Source organism: Echinops telfairi, unplaced genomic scaffold (assembly GCF_000313985.2).
Source record: "Echinops telfairi isolate 266 unplaced genomic scaffold, ASM31398v2 ScPeMD7_7466;HRSCAF=8504, whole genome shotgun sequence".
NCBI classification, from domain to species: domain Eukaryota; kingdom Metazoa; phylum Chordata; class Mammalia; order Afrosoricida; family Tenrecidae; genus Echinops; species Echinops telfairi.
This window is the reverse complement of record NW_022111366.1, coordinates 5226284-5236421: the sequence shown is the minus strand read 5'-3', so window position 1 is coordinate 5236421 and position 10138 is coordinate 5226284.

The following is a 10138-nucleotide window of genomic DNA, read 5'->3' as shown; positions in this document are numbered from 1 at the left end:
CAGATCAGCCATGGCTTCCACGCCGTTTTCTCAGCATCTCATCCCTCAGAGCAGCAGATGCCAATGTGGAGGGGGGCAGCCAATTGGGCTGAATCTCTGGCCCAGGCCTAGGACATTGGGTTTTTTGAATGAATCTTTGCATTCCTTATTAGGTTGTGTGTGTTTGCTTTCTCTGTTTCTTACTCTTTCTTTGCAAAGGTGTGTTAGGAACATTCTCATTCAGATAGAGTGGTGATGAATTGAGTTCCGGATCATTCAAACTTGCCTTTTCTTCCCAGATCTCATGCGCTCCCTTTGCTCTCCCTGCCCACACTCCTTAAGGCTCTCGGTTGGGACCTGACTTCGAGATCCGTGACCCCCGTCTTCTGTTCTTCTCAAAATGCACAGAGAACCTAAACAACGAATGAGAGAGCAAGCAAGCACACACACAAAGAGGATGGAGTTTTCAAAACGGACAGTACTATGAGGATCATGATGATAGTTAAACTCAAGAGAATCCCTGCCTTGTCATTATGTCCGAAGATGACAAAGTGTCTTTGTGATCCTGAGCTCATCCACAGACATACCTACTCTGGAGAGACTAGCTAGGGAACCACCTTCTCTGGCCAAGAGACACAAAAATAGAGAGGCTCAAATAAGACAGCAGTTGACTTCTCTCTGGAGGTCCAGAGCAGGCAGATGGAGCTGACCCCTTGAGGTCATCCAAGCAGTGGGACAACTCCTCCATCCTGAGAGGTAGCTCCCACCTTTGTCTCTATGTGGATCGCTACTGTTGCTGCCATTTCCCAGACAGCGGGAGAGTGGAACACAAGCCACTTTATAGAGAACGTGGGAGCGGTGTGGCACACATCACTTCTCCCCACATTCCTGGGGCAATGAGGTAAACAGAGGTCTCTCCTAGCTGCTGGAGGGTCTGGGTTGCTTGCTGGCTTAGTGACCAACCACTTGCTCAGCTAAATCTTGATGTCTCTAAGGAAGGGATAACAACTCTGATGGAAGAAAGTTACAAAAAGGTGGAATTTCTCTCCTGTAACCAAGCCCCATAACCCACTGCCATCACGTGAGTTCCAATTCATAATGACCCTTTGAGGCGGACCAGGAGTACTCATTGGGCTTCCAGAAGCAGAAAGCTTCATATTTCTCCTGAGGGGTGGCTGGTGGGCTTGAACGGCCAGACATTTTAGTTAGTGGTTCAACACATAATGCACCACACCAACAGGGCTCCCTATTGTATCTCGTACCGAATAAGGAAAGCCCAGTGGCAGTACCAGTTGCTGTCAAGCCAGTTCTGACTAATGGTGACCCATGTGTGTCAGAGTAGAACTGTTGATAACTAATTGGTCAGAAGTTGGTTAATGACTAATGACTAAGGCTGTCGATGACGACTTGGTCAGAAGTCCATCAGCAGGTCTTTCTTCCCAGGTAACTCAGGGTGGACGCCACCTCCCAACTTTTCCGTTTGTAGCCAAGCATGTTAACTATTCGCACCACCCAGGGCCTCTGCTATAAGCAGCGGCTTTAAAACCCTAGTGTGCATCAGAATCACCCGCAAGTTTGATAAACAGATTCCTGGGTTCAGGATCTGAGATGGGGCCCAAGAATTTGTATTTCTGACAAGTACCTGCTCATGCTGTTGCTGCTTGCTGTTCCTGGAGAATCACTAGCCTAGGACCTTCCTACGCCAAGTGCAGACTGTGGACCAGCAGCAGCATCACCAGAGGGCTTAAAATATAGACCTGGCCCCTACCCCACACCCACAGACTCAGGTCCCGCATTCTAACAGGCATGGGTATAGATACTCAAGCTGGAGAAACTGCTTGTGGAGGCTCAGGGCTCCAACACAAGTTGGAAAGTCAACTGGCTCTGGGTACAGAGGCAAGATTCTTTCATGTCAAGCCTGGTCAAGGTGGTCTCTTCCATAGAAGTGTTTAAGAGGCTAGATTGGTTGTTTGGCTTTCAGATGCGTTCCTCTCCCACAACTCCCCCAGGTGCAGGGGATATTGGGAAGTCGTGCCTAGGGTCATGTTTTCCTACAAGCTACTGAGCATCAGGTTACCCACATCACCTTTGCCAATGAGAAAACAGGGCTTATTCAAAGAAGCCAATGAAATATACACCAAGCGATGGTTATAACCAGAGGGAAGTATGAGACCCACAGACATACAAAAGAGTCTGTAAGAGAAAGGTATTAGGAAGGTTTTTTTTTATCTCTTGGATTTGTGCCTGATGTGTTAGCTTATCTTGATCCCCCTCCCACCTTTCAGTCTTGTGGATAACTGTTTATTTTTATGGCGACTCTAATTTGAGAAACAGGTTCACTTTGTTATGATAAGGCTTGTGCTTTAGAAGAGAGACAGAATAGAAAACAATACAGTTTCTGTGAGTTCGTCTGAGTGCATTGTAAGATTGTGAAATTCCCCCTGGTATAATCTCCAAGTGATACTGACTCCTGTTTCGGGTGAGGGGTTTGCGCTAGCAAGGAATGTTTTCCGTGGTTCCTATTACAGTTTTCTGAATAAAGAACCAAGCCCTGATCTGATCCCCTGAGCGAGTGTAAAGGAAAGCCCTGCATCCTAATGGCTCAGGCCACACGGTTCTAAATTGGATTGAGTCCGTGGGCCCTCTTCTACTACAAATCCATCCAGACAGAGTTGTTCCTTTGTACCCACTGCAGCTAATTAAAAAAAAAAAATATATATATAAATATAAAACAAAGACTTTAAAAGACGTGTCCGTTTCTGGAAGAGCTATGCCCCAAGTCAGTCTCCTTCAGGTGGAAATGTGACATTGGATTTGCAAGCAGTAGCATAGAAGAACTTTAGAGCGAAGATCTCTTGTCTTAGGTGGTTTCTCTAGAGAATCAAAACTAGCGAAGCTTACATATGCCTATGCACAGAGAGGTTTATTCAAGGAAATGACTCGCACAGTTGTAGAGAAAGCCTCATTCTAAGTCCACAGTCAGATGCCAGGATGAAGCCTTCTTTTGACCTGCCTAGCTGGAGGGACTGATGAGCCAAAGGATGGCAGTCACACAGCAGACTTGCGGCTGCAGTGGTGAATGAGTCCAAGGTTGGCAGGTAAGTTGGCAGGCTGCTGCTGACTCCCAGGATTAGCAGGCAATACAACAGGCTGCTGGTTCAAGACTGAAGAATGGGAGGTTGATGACAGCCTGAGGTAGGATCTAGCTCCAACAAAGAGCAAATAAGCTTTTCCACATGATCCACTTATATTGGAATCCAGCCACACCTCTGAGGATACTTCCTTTCAGTTGATTGATTTCTCATAGTAGATCTCACTATGAAACTGATTATATTATGGTAGGTATATTGTGGTGGTGGGGTGGGGGTTCTTACATCATAACTGTCAAGTCACTGAGAATCCTGGCCCGGCCAAGTTGACACAAAACCTTAACTATAACACGTGTCTTATAACCGATGAAAGTCAACCCTTCCATTTTTAGGTGTAGAGAAGAAAAGTGACCCCAAGAAGTCCACACAACTAGCCTGTGGCAAAACTGAGCAAATCCCAGGGGCAACAGTCACTTCCCAACCCTTTCCATGCCACCCTCTTACTCTGTCAACCCTGAGATTTGGAGTGATTGTGAGATTCGCCGTCAACTAATTACCAACTGAGACACTAGTGCTTCCATAGTAGACATCTTACCTTCAGAAGAGAGACCATGGTTTGACTAAAGCACCTACCACAGCCACTCCCTATCTGTCAGAGGAGGCTTACTTGTTGCTAGGATGCTGAACAGGGATCCGTGAAGCTTCCAAACTAAGACAGACTAGGAAGAAAGGTCTGGTGATCTACTTGTGAAAAACAGCCAGAGAAACCCCTGTGAATCACAGTGGTCTGATACACATCCAGTCATGAGGTGAGTAAAGAATCAGGCAGCATGGCTTCCACTATGCAGTGGGTCCCTATAAATCCGGACTAACTGGACAAAAGCCAATAAGAACGGGAACAACTGCCTGCCATGTTGCTGCAAACCACCACCCCCTTGTGGTCTTGGTTCTCAACTGCCCTGAAACACGATAGATGAGTGTTAGCCCACAGTGCCGTTCCCAGGGTAGTAGAAGGTAAGAGGTGGTATCTAGGAGCTCCAAATCATGGTACAGGAAGCTATGGCAGGGCGGCATGCATTCAGGGCATGAAGGAGTCATGCAAGTATGGAAACCAGAGCCATCCCACTGTACTGAATTCTAAGACGAAGTAGAGATCACATGTCACACTTATGGTGTTACGGGTCAAATGTTGCCAGACATGGTCATTTTTAAAGAGATGCTGTGTGTGTGTGTGTGTGTGTGTGTGTGTGTGAATGAGTAGAATCTTTTACATTTTAAGTATTGACCCTAAATTTGAGCCATCTTTTGGAATGTTGACAGGCATCTGCAGCATAGCAGGAGGTCAAGGGTGGACCATAAAGCCAGGTAGACCTGTGGGAACACGGACCTGGTGCTGGTTGACCTGGGGAAGGACAACAGCTGGAGCCCTCAGTTTCCACATTCATGAGACAAGGATGATGGTGGGTCTACCACATAACATTCGTGACATTCATGCTTACTCAAAGATCAGAAGAGATCATGAAGGTGAAGCACTTATCATGCTGCCAGACACACAATCAATACTCAATAAAAGTTAGCATTGCTGTTACTACAGCACTGAATCATAAAAGCCGGATGTCCTTAGTCCGAGCTCTATCCAGAGAGCTAAGGCAAAGCTAGCAGGCATCTACTACAAACTTCTGAGCCCTCCCATTTCCCTCTTCCCAGCTAGTTCCTGGAAGTGTCCAGCAATGGCTCCATGATCCTTTCTGAGCATTAGGTTAGAATCAAAGTCTGACTATAATGCCTGGCATTCGGTGCTACATGGCCTATCACTGTGGAGGCATGAGGACAATGGAAAGAATGAACACAGCAGGCTGCTCAACCCCCCCTGGTAATCCTTGGAGGACTCTGGGCATGGTCAGAGGCTAGGAGCAGGCACAGAGGCCAGATCAGCTTGAGACAGAGCCCTGGGGTGTCTGGTGTCCAGGGATGCTCTTCCAGAAACAGCTGGCTCCTCTGCAAGAAGAATGTGGCCTGTGGCCCGGCCAGTTTTGCTCTGGGCTTTCTCAGCCTGTCAGGCATACGTGAACTCTGCTGCTGAGATTGAGCTCTGGCTGTAGCACCAGATGGGGGGCACAGGATTTAAATGTGGGTAAAAACTCTTTGGAATGCTGCCCAACTAGTGCTTTGGGTGTTACTTAAATTCCTAGCAAGAATGGGAAAACCTTGAGAACTGTGGCTGCTAATTTGACCTTTGTTCTTTGGTGGGAGAGGGGCTTGGTGCTCTCCTGGAAAGGCAAGCAGGTCTGTTTGAGGCTTTTACAGCCATTTCAACAGCTACAAGAACGCTGAAACAAGCAGGGCTTCAAAGGACACAGCCCACTGTGGGCCACGTTAGGATTCAGGCATACATGCAGGCAGGAGGTACTGCAACACTGAACATGGCCTAGAGAGAAGGACCTCTCTTTTGAAGAGATTTTTAAAAATCAGCCAACCAAGCAGACAAAATACACTAAAGCTATTTGCTTAATGCTAGCTACACAAACCGTTTCACCAGTTGCCATTAAATTGAGTTCAACTCATGGCAATCTCTTATCTATCAAAGTAGGGCTGTGTTCCATAGGGCTCGGAAGCTCACTAGATCTTCTGAGGTGCTTCTGGGTAGACCAGAGCCTCCAGCTCTTGGGTGAGTAGCTGAACACATTAGCCTTTTGCACCAGCCAGGGACTACCCCCATACTATACAGGGCTGTACAATTATAAATTGTCCCCAGCTTCCTAGACAAAAGATGAAGCCTAATTCTATGATGCATGTTCTGTGGGTCCTACTGTCCTGCATATTTGGTAAATTCTCGAAGGATCGGAATCTTGAGAAAACCCTTCTTATTCATTTTCTGTTCTTTTCATAGCCGTGGATGAAAATAAACCTAGAGGAAGAGTTCAATATTCATGCAGGTATAAATGCCCCTTCTTTTTTCTCTAGGAAATGTGGTATATCCACCACCACCACCACCACCCCCCCCTTTTTTTTGTTTTTTGCAGACTCAGTTATCTCCTCGGTACCACAAAGAACTGATCACTTAAAAGAATGCTGGGGAATCATGCTGTAGCATCGCTGCAAAAGGCATGTTCTATGGTTGCTAATCGGTTTTTTTGGATTCAGGCAGAATTGAGTTTTAGTTCTTATCCTACCACTGCCTCACCATGTGAATGAACTCAGGCTAATTACTCACCTTTCTAAACTTAGTTTCCCACAGTTACAGAATGAACCTAATAATAGTATCTACTTTAGAACATTGTTAATGAGAATCAGAGGAGCTAATGGACATAAGGAACTGTGTTAGTCCGGGTAGACTAGAGAAACAAATCCATAGAAACGCTTATGTGTATAAGAAAGAGATTTATGTACAAGAGGAATTGAACACTAAGAAAACATCCCAACCCAGTCCAGTCCAAGGCTATAAGTCTGATATTAGCCCATATTGTAGGGACTGGGAGCGCTTACCCCAACAGTGAAAGGAGATCAGACACAAGGCTGCAATCACAAGAGAGGTTTTATTTGTACTAACTTACGCCATGGCTCAAGTCCTCAAGTACTCAACCACGCGCACCGTCTCGGACAAGAGCCTCGAACAAAGAACACAACAGGGTTTATGTAGCCAGGGCGTCGCCGGCCCGCCCCGCCCGCTTCCCGCTGATTGGCTTGTTTGTGGCGGGTTGGCAGTTTGGTCCTTTGTGTCGTTCCCGCGCTAGCTATGTCGTCTTCTCATTGGCGGTTTGGCCCGCCTTGTCGTTCCGGGTTGGCTAGCCTCAGTCCCCGGGATTTTCCAGCTCTGTACACAGAACAAGATGAAACCCAGGCCTACCCGAGGTTGTGGAGCCTGCCATGGAGGCAATTTGGCTTTACACATGGTCTGCAGTTCGAAACCACCAGCGGCTCTGCAGGAGAAAGACTGGCTTTCTACTCCTGTCAACAGTTACCGTCTCGGAAACCCACAAGGGGTCTAAGAGTCAGCATTGATTGACGGCACTGAGAAGGGGCACTATGCACTTAGCAGAACATATAGAATGCTAAATTCATGTGATTATGGTTACAATTAAGGAGCCTAGGTGGTGTAGTGGGTAAATGTTGGACTGCTAACAGCAAGGTCGGCGATTCAAAGCCACCAGCTGCTCCTCAGGAGAAAGATGAGGCTTTCTGTTCCTGTAAAGAGTTACAGTCTTGGAAACCCCATGGAAATAGTTCTCTGTCTTTCAGGGTCACTATGAGTCAGAAGGAACTTAAAGGTAATGAGTTTATTGCTCTAAGTTTCCTTCATATTAACTCTGTTTAAAAAAATCCCCTTAAATTTTATTTTTAAAAGTTAAAAAAAAATTTTTTTAATTTATCAAAGGACACCAAAGAAAGGAATACTTCTCTACCACACGACATGGTTCGCTTTCAGTTTGGGTTCCCTGGGAAGTGACCTCTGAGATGGAGTTCATTCATGAGGCGTGCCCTTGGAAATAAAAGAAAGGAAGTAGGGTTGGCCAGAGGAGCAAGTTGAACCGAGGACTCTGAATGAATGTCTCGGCTGACTCTTCGGGGAGCCCTAGACCGAGGCTGGCTCTTCAGAGTCCAAGTCAGAATAACTTGGAGAGATGGCAAGGCCTTTCTAGCCCCATTCCGCTCAGTCGTTTAATGTGAACCACCCAAAGAAACCCCCCCTTGTCCCTCAGTTTGTTGTACAGTGGTGGCAAGACCTCGTCTTACATCTTTGAACATGTTGCCCAGAGAGACCCGTGCTGGCCAAGGACGGCGTGCTTGGTAAAGGAGAGGAGTAGCGAAAAGGAGGAAGGCCCTCCACCAGACGCATTGGCACCGTGGCTGCAACAATGGGTCCAACCATAGGAACCATTATGAGCATGGCACCGAGCCGGACAGTGTACATAGGGTCGCTTTGGGTCAGAACCAACTTGATGGCGCCTAACAACAAGCCCAAGAAAGCGCTACATCTGGGTAAGGAGGCTGGCTCTCTGTAAGGAGGGCAGCCCAAAGCTGCCGACAGTATTTCCCACATCTGAAGCAACCCGTCCTAAGGAGCATATGTGTGTCCTGGCACAGTGTCCACTGTAGCATAGTCGTGCCCTCTTGTTTGATGGAAGTGCAGTTTTCTTCCAATGCTTTACAAGTAGCACATCCCCCCATCCATTCGTAGAAAGCCCTGGCGAAGTCAGGTGGCCTTCGCCCTGTGATGGTCATTTTTGCGCAGGAGGAAAAGCGACCCTGATGACAGGGAGAATCATGCACAGGGGTGCCACTCGGTCAGGGTTCGACCGCTACACCATTGCTTACTCCGTATTTTGCCACCGTATGCTGCTGAACCCCCAAAATCGTGTTTGGTTTTGTTTTCTGAAGAATGATGCCTCATGAGGGCTCTGTCCAAAATAAGAGCAGTATGGACTTCCTCAATCAGTGCCCACTCGCACGCCTCACGACCAGCACCAGGGATCCCTGGGACTGCTGTCAATCAGAGAAGCGCCACAGACAGACTCTCTTGCCCAGGTGCTCAGGCTTCCCACACGTGCCCTCCCAGGCCTCCCATGGTTTCCTTAGGGATCTGTCTGCGTCTCTGAAATCAGTCAGCATCAGTCACATCCCCACCAACGAGGGAGTGCCGGAGTCCAGGTTGAGTGTCAGCAGCAGCCACTTAGGAGAGAGTTTTAGGTCTGGACATTGTAGGACATTTCTCAGCTGGTTGACAGGTTCGTAATTTCTTCCTCTAGTGAAGTTGCCATTTCAGTTCTCCTGGGGGACTCACCAATGTGTTGTTGTTATTGTTGTTGTTGTTGTTCTTCTTCTTCTTTTCCCTACAAGAAAAGCATTAGAAACATCCCATACGTTACCCTCCCCCTTCTTAGCTTACCCTTGGAATATCACTTTAACCTTTTGTGCACGTGGGAAAGGGACCCTGAAGTCATCAGAGCCCTCGGCCAGAGGGTCGCAGGCTCTCGCACTGAAAGACACAAAGTGTGCTGGGTGGCTGACTTCAGACAAATAGAATTCATGTCAAAAAGCATAAATGTGTCAAAGAGAAACATTTTATACCTAACAAAGGCATGACCAACAATAAATAACAGTTGGAGCCTTTTTGTGGCAATAACAAAGAGTATGGAAAGCTAAGGAGAAAAATGCTTGAAATACAATACTTGTGAGAGGCTTTTAAACACACATCTCAGACTTTGACAGCTTAAATAACGATAAATAAAATAGTCAAATAAATGAAAACCATCAAAAACACAAAATCTAAATCACAGATAAAATGGTCTGCTAAAAGAGTAACTATATCCTCTTTTAAAGAACCCGTGAAGCATTTACAAATATTGATCATAACTAAGATACAAATATAAACGTAATATGTTTCCAGGCAGAAAATTTATCTGAGCCATTTTTATCATATCACAAAGTAATATCCATAAAACTAGAAATTAAACAAACAAATAAACCACCACTTGGGGAGGAGGCGAAACTCCCCAATAGTTATTGGAACAAAATGACATAAAAATGATAGACACGGACTATTTTTAAAGAAATGAAAATGAGAACATGCCTCATGCATTTGTCTAGTGGACATTTATTGATGATTTACTACTAGATGATAGATGCCGTTAAAGGGCAGGCAGTACCGATCGAAAAGATAAGCTCTGTTCACCTGGGGCTTCTATTCCAGCAGCAGAGTGCAGAGAGATAAGGTCAGGGGGGCAGAATGTAAATGTCTGGATAAAGAAGACACTGCCAGGAAGCGGCATCTTTTAGTGAACATAAACCAGAATGGCATGGCTGAGGGACTGGTGGAAGGAGTGGTGCTCATTTGGTTGGGCAGGCCACGCTGACATGACGTTTAAGCTGAGATCTCCATGTCAGGGAAAACTCCCCAGAAGAGCTGAGTAGGATGGGAAGGGGGTGTGTTAGACAGGGTTCTCTAGAGAGATAAAACCAAATTGCTGATAATTTAATATATTTATTTATAAAGATAAGTAGATATATAACAAGGAATGAACTGTTAAATCATATACAGTTAAATATACAATACAAGAAAGAAACAGTTA